The sequence below is a fragment of the Oryctolagus cuniculus genome, chromosome 3 (genome assembly GCF_964237555.1).
Source record: "Oryctolagus cuniculus chromosome 3, mOryCun1.1, whole genome shotgun sequence".
Lineage (NCBI taxonomy): Eukaryota > Metazoa > Chordata > Mammalia > Lagomorpha > Leporidae > Oryctolagus > Oryctolagus cuniculus.
Window position 1 is genome coordinate 145,806,496 of NC_091434.1, and position 17,956 is coordinate 145,824,451.

Genomic DNA, 17,956 nt, shown 5'->3' on the forward strand with positions numbered 1-17,956 from the left:
TGCACTCCTGAGTCTTTCATAGCACTCTTCTGGAATTTATGGAAATCCATCTCTGGTCTCGCCATGACCCTCTGTTTGGGATCTTTCACTTTGTGACTTATTTTAACATTTTTTATTAAGTTTAGAATCAGTCCCTTCATTTCTGGGTTCATAATATTAATTTTTTACTATTGTCCCCAAACTTCTGTATTTTCCCTCTGACTTATTTCCCATTAATTTCTACATATTTTCAAGGTTGTTTTCTGTCGTTATTTTCTTTTGACAAACTTATCTACTTTTGTGTGTTCAATAGCATCAGTGTAATTGCCTAGCAAAATCTTCTTGTGGAAGGGATTATCAAACTAGGTAGTCTCCCTCAGGGGTTGGAATATATGAGAATACTTCCAAAAGTTCATGGAAAATTGAATTTAAAGCTCAGTTGATTTTGATGCAGAAAAGTTGGAAATCAATGCATATGAGGGAATTTCAAAAGCTTCACAGAAAATACATATTATGAAAAAACTGTGATGGATTTCAACTTTCTTTAGTTGCAAAAAATACACTTGTCTTTCATTTCTATTTTTCCATGAACACTTTGAAGTATGCTTGCATTTGAAGGGATGTATATGTAGATATGCAATAGTCATCCATATGGAAGCTCATATGGGATTGATTACGAGGAGTTTAAATGTCGGGCCTAAGGGTTTGTACTTTACTTGGGAGGCAAAATCATTGGCAAGAGGGAGGATGAATGATTTCCTCATTTTTAAGAGGGTGATATAATAACTTTGTTTTTAGAAAGATCAAGCAGCTACTGAGGAAGAATTGGCAGGGAGTTTGTTTAGGACAAGGAGACCAAGCTTTTTTTTGGTTAGTTGAAGAATTTTGGTAATAATAGTTATTATTATTAGGGTAGTGATCATTGGGAAGAATAAGAAAGACTAGAAGCTAACATACAGAAAATCACCATAACAGAGAAATCACATTGAAGATGGGAGAAATAAGGAGGATTTGAACCAGAATAAATGGGACAGCAGTGCTGAATAGAAACAGTCTAGGGAAGGTGGAGCGCAGGCATTTGGGTTTGTTTTCAATGAAGTTGAATCAGGCTGAAAGGATAACAAACATATGAGAACGTTCCGGGCACATTTGGAAACTCAGCAGGGAGATGGGGACAAGAGATAGAGATTTAGAACCCTCCAAGACAAAGTAAATCAAAAACATACAAACAGAAACAATTCAATGCAGTTGTTTTGTGCCTTAAAGTTGAATCCCTGTAGAGAGATTCCATCTCTCACCAACAGGACTTCTGGACTTGTCTTTTGCATAACTGCCCTCCCGTGTAAGCCACTGGAATAATTATGTGTGGTTGTCACATGTGGATGGGGGCTGTTCTTAGGAATGAGGTACTGTGGGATTGCTTTCCTCTGCTAATGGTTTGGTATTTTCCATAATCAACTCTATCTGCACATGGTCTCTGCCTGTGCTTGAACTTCCTGAGCGAGGTCTTTCACCATCACAAATTGAGGCATGCAGACCATTTGTCCAAATCTTACTTTTTGTAGAAAAGTCTTCCAGAGATTTTTTTTTATGTTAGTGTTTTTTTTTTTTAACCCAGAAACCTTTTATTTAGGGAATACGAACTCCATGCAATTCATAATTATAACTTGAGGAACATGGTGATCCTTCCCACCATACCTGCCCTCCCACCTCTCTTCCTCCTCACTCTCCTATTCCCACTCTTAATTTATACTGAGATCTATTTTCAATTAACTTTATACACATACAATTAACTCTATGTTAACTAAAGAATTCAACAAATAGCATGAAAAAATAAACAGTTCCTTGGCACTTTAGATAAGCGTTCAAAGTCATTGCTTCTCAAAGTGTCAATTTTACCTCTACAGATTTCCTTTGATGAGCTCCATTAGTTATCATAGGTCAAGGAGAACATGTGGCGTTTGTCCTTTGGGGACTGGCTTATTTCACTAAGTATAATGTTTTCCAGTTTCATCCATTTTTTTGCAAATGACTGGATTTTTTTACTGTTTTGTAGTATTCCGTTATATATATTATATTATATTATATATATTCCATTATATATATAAACATATTTATGTCCTATAATTATAAACTGTTGTGTAGTATTCCATGATATATATATCCTATAATTTCTTTATTCGATCTTTAGTTGATGAGCATTTGGGTTGATGGTATATCTTAGCTATGGTAAATTGAGCTCCAGTAAACAGGGGAGGTACAGATAACTTTCATTTACTGATTTCATTTCCCTTCCATAAATTCCCAGTATTGGGATAGCTGGATCATACGGTAAGTGTATATTTTGATTTCTGAGGTATCTTCATATTGTCATCCATACTGGCTATACCAGTTTACAGTCCCACCAACAGTGGATTTGTATGCCTTTTTCCCCACATTCTTGCCAGCATCTGTTATTTGTTGATTTCTGTATGAAAGCCATTCTAAAGGGGTGAGGTGTAACCTCATTGTGGTTTTGATTTGCATTTCTCTGATAGCTAGTGATCCTGAGCATTTTTTCAAGTATCTGTTGGCCACTTGGATTTCTCTTTTAAAACATGCCTGTTTAAGTCTTTTGCCCATTTCTTAACTGGGTTGTTTGTTTCGTTGTTGTGGAATTTCTTGATCTTTCTATATAATCTGGTTATTAATCCTTTAGCAGTTGCATAGTTTGCAAATATTTTCTTCCATTCTGTCAGTTACCTCTTCACTTTGCTGAGTGCTTCTTTTTGCAGTACAAAAGCTTCTCAATCTAATTTAATCCCATTTGTCAATTTTGGGCTTAAATGCCTGTGCCTCTGGGGTCTTTTCCAAGAACTTATTGCCTATGCCAATGTCTTGCAGGGTTTCCCCAATGTTCTCTAATAATTTGATGTTATTGGGTCATAGATTTAGGTCTTTAATCAATTTTGAGTTTTTTTTTTTTTTTTTTTTTTTTTTTTTTTTTTTTTTTTTTGGTCTAATGTGTAAGGTAGGGATCTGTCCTTGCTCCAGGAATTGATTTTAGCTCTTTTGTCAAAGATAAGTTGGTTGTAGATGCATAGGCTGATTTCTGGTATTTTTATTCTGTTCCACTGGTCTTTCCATCTATGGTTGTACCAATACCAGGCTGTTTTGATTATAAATGCTGTGTAGTATGTCTTGAAATCTGGTATTGTGATGCCTCTGGTTTGTTGTTGTTGTTATATAAGATTGCTTTAGCCATTCAGGGTCTCCTGTGTTTCCATATGAATTTCAGCATTATTTTTTCTGTATTTGAGAATGTCCTTGGTGTATTTTGATTGGTATCACATTGAATCTGTAAGTTGCTTTTGGTACTATGGACATTTTGATGATATTGATTCTTCCAATCCATAAACATTGATGATTTTTCCATTTTTTGTATGTTCTTTTAGCTTTTCTTTAATGTTTTGTAATTCTTATCATAGAGATCTTTAACATCCTTGGTTAAATTTATCCCAAGATATTTGAGGGTTTTTTTGTAGGTATTGTGAATGGGATTGATCTTAGAAGTTCTTTCTTGGCCATGGCATTGTCTACATATACAAAGGCTGTCGATTTTTGTCTTGATTTTAGATACTTCAACATCATCAAACTCTTCTATGAGTTTCAATAGTCTTTTAGTGGCGTCTTTTGGGTCCCTTAGATGTAGAATTATGCTGTCTGCAAATTGGGATAGGTTGACTTCCTCCTTCTCAATTTGTATGCTTTTGATTTCTTTTTTCTTGCCTAGTGGCTCTGGCTAAAACTTCCAGGACTATATTGAATACCAATAGTGACAGTGATTATCCTTGTCTGGTTCTGGATCTCATTGGAAATGCTTCCAACTTTTCCCCATTCAATAGGATGCTGGCTGTAGTTTCTCATAGATTGCCTTTTGTTGAGGATTTTTGTGTCTATATTCATCAGGGAAATTGGTCTGTAGTTCTCTTTTTCTGCTGTATCTTTTTCTGGTTTAGGAATTAAGGTGAGTGCTGGCTTCATAAAAAGAATTTTGGAGGATTCCCTCCCTTTCAGTTGTTTTGAATAGTTTGAGAAGAATTGGAGTTCTTTAAATGTCTGGTAGAATTCAGCAGTGAAACCATCCAGTACTGGGCTTTTCTTTGTCTGAAAGGTCTTTATTACTGATTCAGACTTGGTCTTGGTTATTGGTGTGTTTAGGTTTGCTATGTCTTCATGGCTCAATATAAGTAGGTTGTATGTATCCATTGGTCTATCCATTTCTTCTAGGTTTCTCAACTTGTTGGGATACAGTTTTTTGTAGTAATTTAGATAATTGCCTTTATTTCTGAAGTGTTGTTACATTCCCTGTTTCATTTCTAATTTTATTGATTCAGGTCATCTCCCTCCTTTTTTGGTTAGTTGGGCCAATAGTGTGTCAATTTTGTTTATGTTTTCAAAGAACCAGCTCTTTATTTTGCAGATACTTTGTATTTTTTTGTTTTAAATTTTTATTTCTCCTCTCGTTTTAATTATTTCTTTTCTCTTACTAGTTCTGGGTTTGGTTTGCTTTTTTATAGGTCCTTGAGCTACATTAATAACTCATTTATTTGGTGGCTTTCCAATGTCTTAAGGCCATTTATATTTGAGATGACTATTGATAAGTAACAACTTTGCCCCGCCATTTTCCCATAAATATTCCTATTGTTTTCTTCAGATTTCCTTTGTACTTTTACTGGGAGATTTTCTGCCTTCAGCTTCTTTCATAGTGATTACCATGTTTCTATGTTTTTGTGTGTAGCACATCCTTAAGTATCTTGTAAGGCTGGATGGGTGGTGATAAATTTTTTCAATTTCTATTTGTTATGGAGGATCTTTATTTCATATTCATTCATAAATTAGAATGTTGCAGGATACAGTAGTCTCATTTTTTTTCCCTAAGACTTGGAATATATCTCACCATTCTCTCCTAGCCTGTAGGGTTTCTGATGAGAAGTCATCTGTGAGTCTAATTGGAGATCCACTGAAAGTAATCTGGTGTTTTTCTCATGTAGAAAAGATTCTCATAAAGAATCTTTTCTTTATGTTTTACTGTGGAGAGTTTGACTACAATGTGTCATGGAGAAGATCTTTTCTGGTCACATCTATTAGGAGTTCTACGTATTTCAGGTACTTGGATATCCTTTTCTTTCAGGGATGTTTGGATGTTTTCTGTAATTATTACACTAAAAATGCCTTCTTATCCATTCTCTCTTTCCATGCCTTTAGTAACTCCTAAGACCCGTATGTTGGGTCATTTTATAGTATCCCATATATCTCTAACACTGTTTTTCAATTTTCAAATTTCTTCTTCTTGTTTTTGATCTGGCTGCAAAATTACCAATCACTTCTCTTCTAACTTAGATATTCTTTCTTCTGCCTTATCGAGTCTGTTGTTAAGGCTTTCCACTACATTTTTTATTTGGTCTATTGAATTCATTTTGATTTCTTTTTAAGATTTCAATATCATGGGAGAAATTTTCTTTCATGTCTGTATGGATTTCATTAGTTCATGGATTTACTTCTGATTACTTCTAAGGAATCCTACAATCAGAAAGGAAGGAACGAAGCAAGCATTGTTTTTATTTTAAATAAAGAGAGGGACAGAAAGACATTTAGATTTTAGGCAATAGCATGGTGATAATAACATCCACATGGATATTGTAACATACACCACATACATACTCTAATAAGGAAAAAATGTGGTCACACACACACAGTCAAGAACATACTTTGTGAAGATTACCCATTTATAAATTATATATGCAAAAACATCCTCAATTTTCTTTGATTGGATCAAATATCTAAAAGTCCACTGATTTAAAAAACATTTGCCTAGAACATATATATTACATTAGAAGTGTAATTTAAAAAATTCAATCAGGTCACAAAAGTCTTGGTAATGACACTAGAAAAAACTTCCCATAATTTTCTATATTTGCCAATTTAATGATTGGTTTCTTTCACTTTAGTGTTTGGATATCAATATGGCAATGTAGCAATGTATTTTTGTTTCAAATACACTATTTTATTTTTCCCATTATTTACAGTATGCTGTTGAATTGCAAAGAGGCTATCATGCATGAAACCCTTGAAAAGTCTACATAGAAAATGTAATTTACATTTGATATCATTTGAAGAAGCAAATGGAGTTTGGCTCTGAGAACTGTTCCAACTTATTCTGTTAGAACATTAGACATTATAAGAATTTGTATAAAATATTTGTGCACTCAGAGGAGCCTTTTATTCCAGAAAGCTTCTCAACCTATGCTTCTGTTACCTGGCCTTTCACACATGAGTTGTGTTTGGAGAAAAATACCTCTGGGCCTTTAGTTCTGCACAGTCCCTGAGCTGGTCACCTTGTTCCTGCACTCTGTCACCCATAAAGATATAATTCAGCGTGTACTGTAAGTTTCCTTGTGTTTATGTCTCATCTTCCTGATTAGCTTATATGCCTCAAGAGGAGGGACCACGTCTTCAAGAGCATATGTGGTATATAAAACTGGTGTTTACTGATGGTTTTTAATTGATAATCAGCGAAACACACTGTGGCTTTTTGGACTTTATAATCCAAGCATTTATGTACAAGCATGAAATTTCTGTACTATTTTATTAAAAAAGAAAGTTGTTCAGCTCTCTCCTATTATCTTGATTTCTGACTTCATATTCTCTCGATGATATGTGCAGAAATTACTTGGTGAAATTCAATAAAATAATTTTGTGTTCAACTTGTACTTACATTAAATATTTTCCATACAGTCTTTTAGATTAGTTATGAATTGAATTTTGTCCTTTGAGATGAGATGAGGATGAATCAGACCCTCCTTGTGCTTGTTATAGAACTTGCAGGGCTTGGAAGGGTCCCTGTGTCCTGGCACTTGTGAATTACAAAAGAGGAATCCAAAACCAGCAAAGTCCAACACTTCAGTTCAAGAAACATTTGTTGAACATCTGTCATATGCTTAGTCCTAGGCTAAGTCCTAGTGATAAATAGGCAAATTAGGAATAATCGTGTTAGGATTAAATGTAATATAACGTATCAGGACTGTAACACAGCTCCTGGCATGCTATGCTCATTCTTGTAATATTTGAACATTTTACATTTAATGAGGTCTCCCAAGTTTTCCAGGTTGGAGTGGAAAAAGTCCAGGAACCCATCAAAAGACAAGGATTCCTTAAGGGCTTCATTCACTGTCTTAGTTGACACATCAATGTTTTGACTATTCTCTGATTACACTGCAAGTGACAGAAACAGGAATTTAACTGAGTGTCTTGACTTCTGTTTAGAGCATTTTTTGTCCATTTTTTTAATCTCTAAAGTTCTCAGAGCCATATCATGACTTATAGGTTCTTCTTGTTATATATGAATGTTGCTATGTTATAAAGTAGAAGGAAAAATAACAATGGAAGAAAAGGTAGGAGAACTCTGTCATATATGTATTTAAGAAAATATACTCAACTAAGTATTCTTATGATACCATACGTATGTAGGAATGATAGATACAGGAAAGAGAATCCTACTCCAGACACTAACAGTGTCTTCTGGCACTGCAGGACATTTAAAAATCTCTGAAATCCTCTCAGACAAGGCTAGAGGCCATCCATGCTTCTTTCTACCATTTTTCTTAGGAAGATTATTGGCCCCGCTATTTCAATTGGTCAGGTACTTTACTGGAGAGTCATGGAGATTAAAGAACTGAGCTATTGTTAACTCATGTTGATGATATTTGTAAACTGTTAATAAAATTCTATTGGTACTACATCAGAAATTACTTTACCATCTGACCTTTCTTTCTACCCATGCTTGTTCATAACTCTGCCCATTGTCTCCATACTCCTTTTTTTCCTTTGCACTACTATGATTATCTCCTTTTTAACTGGATCCAAAACACATCACTCTACTACTAGAAAATATCTAGAGACTTTGATGGCACATGGATAGAAATCCACATGTTTTCTGTAGGAATAAAATATTTGTAAACACTTGGATAATTAAGTCTCTAAGGCTCCAATCTCCTAGGTCCCTCCTCTGAAGCTAGAAATTCTTCTGCTGATGTAATGTAAATATCAAAATATCTTAGTCAGCTCAGGCTGTCAGAACAAAGTAATTATTGACCAAGTGGCTCCAGCAAGAGGTTTTTTTATTTTCTCGCAGTTCTGGAGGCTGGGAATTTGAGATCAGCGTGCCAAGATCAGGATGCCAAGATCAGGGTGTCTGGTTCTTGTGAGGGCTGTATTCTTGGCTCATAGACAACTGCCTCCTCAGTGTGTGCTGACATGCTTGAGACAGAGCAAGAGAAAATTTTCTAGTGTCTCTCTGAAAATACCACTAAGTCACCATGAGAATCCTACCTTCATCACATCATCTAAACCTACCTGTGCCAAATCCTGTCTCCAAATATTATCTTACTGGGGATTAGGGCATCAAGGAGATGCAATTCAGTTCCCAGCACAAAATTTAATACTTGGCTCTCCTCCTGTTCTCCAGTCGTCAGTCAACTACTACTAAATAAAAAGTAGCATACAACTATACATAGAAAGATTTGGGTATCAATTTTCAATTTCTTTCTACTCGAATAAAGAATCTACTCAACACAAATGAGTTCTAAATTCTCCCTTCCAGGATGTCACAGATAGAGAATTCAGCTCTACAAGAACAATGTGTTATTGTTGAGGATGGTCTTACTTCTCCCAAGTTCTCCCAGTTAAAATTTTGTGCCATATGGTAGATCTATTTTCAGATTTCTGAGGACTCTCCATACTGTCTTGGTTGTAATGGTTGTACTAGCTTACATTCCCACCAACAGTGGATTAGGGTGCCTTTTCTTCCACATCCTATATAAGAGGGGGTATATCAATTTAATTGGAAGAAAGAGTGGATTGGAGAATGTGGCTTGAATTTGAAGCCCAGTTAGACTTTCTGCTTTTTTTCCCTCCTGAACAGAACTAACTCACACATTCATGGGTTGAGGAGCTGGACAATGATGACATCCATCACTGGGGGCAGGGTTGTCATGCTAAGAGTGCACCATGGAAGCCACATGGGGAAGAACAAGTGTGACATGTGGGTAAGCTGGGGCTGTGGGCATCTCAAGCATACCTGAGCTATGTCTGCATAGAAACCCTTCCTAGTTTTATTGATTACAGGACTCACTGCTTCTCCAACAGTCAAGAACTAATGCAAGCTGGAGACATTGATAGCTACTTCTTCACCAGTATACCTTCCAACCAATGAGCTGAGGTAGGAATGTGAAAAACTGGAGGGTCATTTTCTGTAATGATTTTGTTTTAGATTTTTTTTGTTCTTTTTTTTTGTGGCTCACTTGTGCTTTTATTCTCTCCATAACACAAAAAAAAAGATAGGAAAGCATCACATAGTTCAAGAAATGGAAGATCAATACCTAAAAGGTTATGCATTGAGCAAATGAATAGTATGAAGATGTATTAACAGTGAAAAGAGAAAATTATCACAGCTGAATTAACCTTTTCTTTTAGAGACAGAAATTTCTATTTTGCACGACACTCTGATAAGTCATTTAGAGAAATAGTGATGCTTAAAAATAGCATTGTTTCATATGAAACAAAAAGAATTTAAAAGGATGCTACTTACAAATTGAAGAATGGAATGAAGGCATCATGGAGGAGAGGAGAGATAATTGGAGGGAGTGAATATCAACCTTTTGAAAAGATGTTTTTCTCACCAGTTCTAGATTTTGAATCAATCGAGAAATATACATAGGAATGAGATAGGAATCAGCAGGGGCAAAATGGTATTGGTGAATGGTGAATGTGACTTGCATTTGGAGCCAAACTGGACTTGCTACCTCTCCTCTCCTGTACTAAATTGAGCACAGAACTAGCCAGTGTTGCACTGGATATCAGCAGAGGACATTCTAGATCTTCCTGTTTTTTCTAACTGTTCCATAGAGTGACTGTCATCAAGAAGTCTCAGGGACTGGCCTAGCTGCTGAGTCTGTGGAGATTCACAGGGAAACAGAGACAGTAAGAGAGAAGCAAGTGCAGTGAGCAGCTCTCTGAGAAAAGACAATGCCTTTTTTCTAATACTCAAATAGTAGTTGGCTGGTGGTATCCATAGCTGGGTTCCACTGATGCAAAAATGGGTAACTCCCTCCCGATGTCATGAGCAACAACCAGACACCAGGAATCCACAGGCTCTCTGCAGCACCAAGCCTCTGCCTGGAGAGAACATCATGATTTAAGATACCAAAGCAGTTCTTTTCACCATTAAAGAGAAGGATCCATTTGGAGCACATAGATCAATGGCTTGTCTATTTGACAAGCTGAGAAGTTACAGGGGAGCATAGCTAGTGTTGGAAGATGGCTGCCCAATTATAAGGCACTTTACATTTTAGAGTATCCTCTTTGTGTTTTGAAAGTTTGTCTGTTTCAATACACCTCATTCAGGACAATGTTTATAGCCATCTCTAGCAGCTAATCTAAATTGCCCAGACTGTTATCAGTAGAGAAGGTTGAAAACAGAACGTCTGTTCACTTATCCCCTAAAGTAATTGTCAGCTTTCAAAGCACCTATAGAGGAAAATTGAGCAAGGAAATCACTATTTTAGCGGGTAACAGTATCATGTAACATCAGAACTCAGGACTGCAGATGGAAGAACATGGTGAAGACACTTGGCAGGGAATGATGCGGCCATCCAGTTGTGCAGGATAAAGTAGCACAGTTTGGCAATGATGTTACTGTCACCTCAAATTATACTTATGAGAGAACTTCAAAATACTAGTAGAAAAGTGGAACTGAAATTCAAGTTCATTTTGGTGACAAAATATTTTGAAATCCACATATAGTTCTTTCATAATATGAATTTTCATGAAATTTTTAAGATTTATTTATTTTATTTGAAAGGCACAGTTACAGAGAGAGAAGGAGAAACACAGAGATCTTCCTTCTGCTGGTTCACTCCCCAAATGGCCATGATACCTGGGGCTGGGCCAGGCTGAAGAGAGGATCCAGGAGCTTCATCTGGGTCTCCTACGTGGGTAGCAGTGGCCCAAGCACTTGGATATTCTTCTGCTTTCCCAGGTGCATTTTCAGGGAGCTGGATCAGAAGTGGAGCAGCTGGGACTCAATCTGGCACACATATGGAATGCCAGCATTGCAGGCAGTGGCTTAAACAGGCCACTTATCTTTTTATGTTTTCCTTTTATATTTCAGAAGCAGAGAGAGAGTTAGAAAGTCAAATAGGGTTTCCATCTTCTGGTTCACTCTCCAAATGCCTGCAATGGGAGGGTCCAGGCTGGGCTGAAGCCAGGTCTTCTATGTGGGGGCAGGAACTAAGATACTTTTTTTTTAAGATATATTTTATTTATTTGAAGGGTAGAGTGACAGAAAGAGAGAGAATTTTTCTTCCTCTGGTTCACTTCCCAAATGGCCACAACAGCCAGTGCAAGGCCAGACTGAACTCAGGAGTCTGGAACTCCATCCAGGACTCCTATGTGGATGCAGGGGTCCAAGAATTTAAGTCATTTTCCATTGTTTTCCCAAGTATTTTAGCAGGGAGCTGGATTGGAAGCAGAGCAGCTGGGACTCAACCTGGTCTTCTAATGTGGGGTGCCAACATCCAGAGTAGCAGCAACGTAACCCACTGTGCCACAATGCTGACCTAAGGAACCCAAATCCTTGAGCCATCAACAGGCCTTCCAGGGTGAGCATTAGCAAGAAACATTAGCAAGAAGCACTCTGATGTGGGCCATGGATGTCTTAACTGATAGGCCAAACACCAACACCTAAACCTCATATTTAATTCTGTTTTCTTCAATCAAAGCAATACATGACAAGCCACAGCCAGCATTATATTGAATGGGGAAAAGTTGGAAGCATTTCCACTAAGATCTGGAACCAGATGAAGATGCCTACTTTCTGCATTGCTATTCAATATAATCCTGGAAGTTTTAGCCAGAGCTATTAGGTAAGACACATAAATCAAGGGGATACAAACTGGAAAGGAGGAAGTCAACCTATCCACATACTATTTGAAGTTGCTTCATTGGATTACCAGGTAGGTTACTTGTAATTTCCTTTTCATCCTCCCGATACTTTTCCTGCTCATCCTCCTGATATTCTCCCCATTTCTGCAGTAGCAAAAGAGGTATGATATTTCAAGATCATCTCCTAGGGCTGGCATTGTGGCACAGTGGATAAAGTCACCACCTGCGATGCAGGCATCCCATATGGACACCAGTTTGTATCCTGGCTGCTCCACTCTGATCCAGCTTGCTGCTAATGGCCTGGCCATGCTAATGGCCTGGCTCAGCACTGGCCTTGTAGCCATCTGGGAGTGAACCAGAGGATGGAAGCTTTCTCTCTCTGTCTTTGACTCTCCCTCTCTGATACTCTTTCAAATGAATAAATCTTCTAGTTAACTTGTGGCAGAGAAAATGACAACAGTGCCAAGGTGTCCATGAGTGATGCATTAAGGAGAGAAAGAGCAGCCTCAGCAGCAAGGATGTGAGTGTGGCAGGACCAGGAGCAGCCATGGCCCCTGTGCCCCCTACTGGTGTGCCAGGGTAACACATGAGATGAAAACGTGGTTTAACAGTGAATTCCCTCAGGGGTGCTACTACTGCTGCTTCTCTCACTTGGGGCATTAATTATGTGTTGAAATGATCAGCTAGGACCTAATCCATCGTGGATGATGTGTGTTGGCACATCAGGTGGTGATGCCAGCCTACTGACTTCTTACTTCAGATGATTACTGCTAACTAGCATGGGTCAAAAAAAAACATCATTATGAATACTTTCATTGTTCAGCAGATGTTCCTCAGAAAGCCTTTCTGGTCTGGTACCAACTGCCATACAATCTACTCAGCCAGTCTTCCAACAATGTTATTTAAAAAGCCCATTTTTTAAAGGTTTTCTAGAATTAGTTAAATTCAAGAAGATGCTATCTTATTTAAAATAGAAATTTCTTTCCATCCCCAGGTAAAACATAGGCATCCGAAGTTTCCACAAAAGCATTCAACATTCAAATGACAAACATTTCCATCACTTTGGGAAAACTTTGAGTGAGCCTGTCCAATAACCACTTTGTGTGGTCACTGTTATTTTGACTATGCCACATGGCTTTACTCCGAAATAAACTTCGGCCATACCATTACATCAAAATGACCACAGGAAAGAAAACATAAAGAGGAAAACAAAATCTATCTATCAGGAAATAACAAGCAATGTGGGCATTTTAAGATCACTGATGTAAGCCGGCGCCGTGGCTCAATAGGCTAATCCTCCACCTTGCGGCGCCGGCACACCGGGTTCTAGTCCCAGTTGGGGCGCCGGATTCTGTCCCGGTTGCCCCTCTTCCAGGCCAGCTCTCTGCTATGGCCAGGGAGTGCAGTGGAGGATGACCCAGGTGCTTGGGCCCTGCACCCCATGGGAGACCAGGAAAAGCACCTGGCTCCTGGCTCCTGCCAGGATCAGCGCGGTGCGCCGGCTGCAGCGGCGGCCATTGGAGGGTGAACCAACGGCAAAGGAAGACCTTTCTCTCTGTCTCTCTCTCTCACTGTCCACTCTGCCTGTCAAAAAAAAAAAAAAAAAAAAAAAAAAAAAAAATCACTGATGTACTGAGGATGGCTTCTAATATCAAGGATTGAAAAGCAGAATTAACCCCAGACACCATAAAACTGTTTTCACAGTTGTCAGAGGTCCCAGTGGATGAGGAATCCAGCTGAATAAAACAAAGGAAAAAGTGGCTGGTAATATGAGTTGACATCAAAAGTTTTTTGGAATTCCAGACTTGAGCAGACAATTTGACAAAGAAAAGTGTTGGAAAGCAATGTAATAGAATGTTACATTCTTCATCCCTTTGGGCTTAAATAAAGTATGTGTTTAAGCTTACCTACAAATTTTAACCAGAAAATTAACACTTAATGAGAGGTCAATCTTCCCTGAAGGATAACCTAAAACAGAAAGTTTAAATGTTTAAGCTTTAAAATGTTTAAAAGTGTGATGGTAATTTTCTCTTGATTCAAGGAAGTGGTTCTAGAAATAGACATGTTTCATTTATAATTAAAACTATGGTATACAAATAATATTTATACATATTATGAAAAAAGGAAATAGAGATTTAGGATAATTAGAAAGAAACAGAAAGTAAGATATATTAAAGCAAAATTTTGTAATGTCTTGTCTAAGTATTATAATACTTTGGTTGAATTGGCAAAACCCCTTCTATAGTGGGTAGAAGTGTTCCTCAAACTATTTTGGCTAAATTCTGCTCATGGTGAGTTGACTTTTATAGTTTTCAATTGGCAAGGTTATTTATATAGTGAGAAAGAAATTCAATACTTTGGAACTACAGCATATAGATGATATACCTTTTAAAAAAAACACCAACCACAGCAAACTTCTGACATTCGGTTTTCAAGTGGTGTGGTCCACAGAGAGAATGCTCTGATGACTTGAACTTCAATTTCTCAAGTGCCTATAGTGGTTGTTTCTCATCATAAATGAATCAAAGCTCAAACTAATATTAGTTCCCTGCCACCTCTTCATTCTTGGTTGTTGAAGGGACAAGGCCAGTCCCTAGAATCAAAATCAAAGTTGTATGTGGTACGGTCAAGCCAAATGTCAGCAGGCTGTCCTGTGGACAGCAGGACGGATGTCCATATGTGTGTTTGCAGCACATCTCTTCATTCACACACAATATTAGTAGACCTCCATGACCCTAAACTCTCACAAGTTTACATATTGAAAAGCTAAGGTTACAATATGTATCTCCCCATAATATTGGGGGAAGAAAAGATACATTCAAATAGAACTTATATAACTGTCTATTAAAAATCTATTTAAATTTGCTCACCATATATACATACACACACATTTATATATGCATGTTTTAATTGAAAGTGTCCTTTCTTTTTTATTTATTTGACAGATAGAGATATAGATAGTGAGAGGGAAAGACAGAAAGAAAGGTCTTCCTTCGGTTGGTTTACTCCCCAAATGGCCACTATGGACGGCGCTGCGCGGATCCAAAGCCAGGAGCCAGGTGCTTCTTCCTGGTCTCCCATGCGAGTGCAGGGGCCCAAGCACTTGGGCCATCCTCCACTGCCCTCCCAGGCCACAGAAGAGAGCTGGACTGTAAGAGGAGTAGCCGGGACTAGAACCCAGTGCCCGTATGGGATGCTGGGGCCGCAGGTGGAGGAGCAACCAAGTTAGCCACGGCGCCGGCCCAGAAGTGTCCTTTCTTTCAACAAATGTGTGTGTGTGGCCTTCAGGTAATCCTGTATTTAGCAAATATATATTGAATATTTGTTGTATTTTAGAAACTATATTTGACCCTGGCAATACAGCAGTGACTGAGTTAGAGAATCCGCTGCTTTGGATTTCATGATCTTGTAGTACACAGATTTTTAAGTATCCAATCACCCTGTGATATGCTGAATTCAGTAATCACTGAAATTTCAGTAGAGGAAGTGATGTGTCATAGCTAAGAAACAAAGGATGAGTGAAAGTCAACTAGACAAGAGCACAAGTAGTGATGGAGTGGCTTATATTTAGATAAAAGTATTTTTAATAACAGCATTTTTCAAACTTTGCTTAGTATTCAGCAGTGCACTCAACATAGTGGACCCCTGTTCTCAGGGGTGCACATTCTGTTTGGGGCAGCAGACAAAATGAAACCAATCAAAAACCCTACAATCATTTTACATGGTCATGTTGCTACAAAAGACACAGACTGGTATATAGTGCAGATTTTTGTTCACCTCCCTAAAGTTATTTTTCCTCTGCTTTTTAAAAAGGGGATTTACTCATTCCTCTTGCATCTCAGGTGCTTCTGGGGAAGCTGATGTACTCCTTCATACCTGGTATAAACTTAATTGTCCTAAAGGTAATTCCATCCCTTTGCAAGCAATTTGGTTGATTGATTCAAACCTAACTAAAGAAGTCATTACATTCACTTGACCTTGGAGTTTAAGCAGGAATGGTAAAGCAATAAAGTTCTAGGCAATGAAACTTGAGGGAAGATTATTACTCAAATCTACAAGGTTGAGAAAATATCAGGCAGTGGAGGATGGCCCAAGTGCTTGGGCCCTGCACCCGCATGGGAGACCAGGAGGAAGCACCTGGCTCCTGGCTTCGGATTGGCACAGCACGCCGGCCGTAGCGGCCATTTGGGGGGTGAACCAATAGAAAAGGAAGACCTTTCTGTCTCTCTCTCTCACTGTCTACTCTGCCTGTCAAAAAAAAAAAAAAAAAAAAAAAAGGCTGATGGGTGAGAAAAGAGGTGTTGTGCTATGGGTTCAGCTGTCACTGGGTTACCCACATCCCATGTGAAGTGCTAGTTCAAATCCCAGCTACTCTGCATTTCTGATAGAGCTCCCTGCTAATGATCCAGGGAAGGCAGCAGATGATGGCCCAAGTACCTGTGTGAGAGTCTAGAGTGGAGGCACAGGTCCCTGATTTTGGATTGGCCTGCACTTGAGGAGTGAACCAGCAAATGCAAGATCTCTCTCTGTGTCACTCTGCTTTTCAAATCTTAAGAGAAGAAAATGCAAAGAGAGGGTGGGAGAGCAGGGAGCAGGGTGGGTTCTGAAGTACACCAGGTGCTCAAGGACTTTGTTTCTGAAGAGATATTTAAGGTGAGACAAGAAGTCAGCCATCTAAGTCCTGGGGAAAAGAATCCTTCCAGGAAACACAACAATACAATAGCTGCAAGGAGCAACTAAGAGGAAGGAGGCGCGAGGCCCTAATTGAACACTGTTCCGATGATAAAAAACTAAAGCACAGAAAACAACTTGTGAGACATGTGGAGTGGGTCAGAATTCATTTTAAGAGCCACTAAAGCATTTGAAGCTTGGGGATAACAAATTGTCTTTTCCCTTCTATGTAATATTAAATCTGATGCTTTCAACTGCCAGTAAAATGTGTTATGTGGTTTACTGAACCACATTTCATTTTGAAGTGCTAAGAAAGTTAAAATGGAATTAGCATCATTCTTTCTTATGGCAAGTAAACTTGTCTTATGTCAAAAATATTAGATGACAGGAATTTCTTGCAGAACATAATCGCATTCAGTTTGTAAAATCAGTTAATAAGAAGATCCAAGAAGGTATAATTTTAAAGAAAAATAAGTGGAATCTGTAAAATGTGTCTTATGTTTAATTTTTGTACAAATCAAAATAAATTGTTTTAGAATATGTATACCAAAGGCTGCTCTTTGTTTGTTTAAATTACTCCCCTTTTTTAAGAGAACATCATAAAGAATAGATAATTGAGATCATTAAGAATGCACAGCTTATAGAATCAGAGACAAATTTACTGAAAAATAGCTTTTCTAAATGTAAATAGCTTTTCTAAATTTCTAGATTGCTACTTCAAGTTCTATATTACAAATGTTTCTTTAACTACTCAGCTGTTTAGTAAAACATTCACTATGACAACCTGTTTATTTGCACAAACATCTACCAAATTCCTCGGTGTCTAATGTACTCTGCTAGGGACTTAGAAGAAAAGTACAAAATGTAAAGAATATTCTCTCTCTGATATATTATCATCTAACATATCTTTGAGAGGAATGTATATGCGTATTTGATATGTCTATATATATGTACAGAATTAAGCATAATATAAAATGGTGAAAGAATATTGAAAGAGGTAGAAAAAGGGATTACAAAGATATCACTTTTGACAAAGAATCATTAAAAGTATCATGGACTGGCACATAAGAAGTGTCTGCATCCATAAACCAGGTCCTCAGGGGCACAGACAAGGGTTCTGAGGAATTTTGATTACGTAGTAGATTTTTTCAGGACAATAGGATCATTCATGTCTGATTCATCGCTGCTAATCTCAGGGAACAGATCCCAGTTAGCCTCACCATTGCAAGTTCCAACTGCCCACGTTTCCACTGCTGCATGTGTAAACTAAGGTCAAATGGCTGAAGTGTAGTTCCTGATGCTGAGCATCCAGAGTGGGAAAACA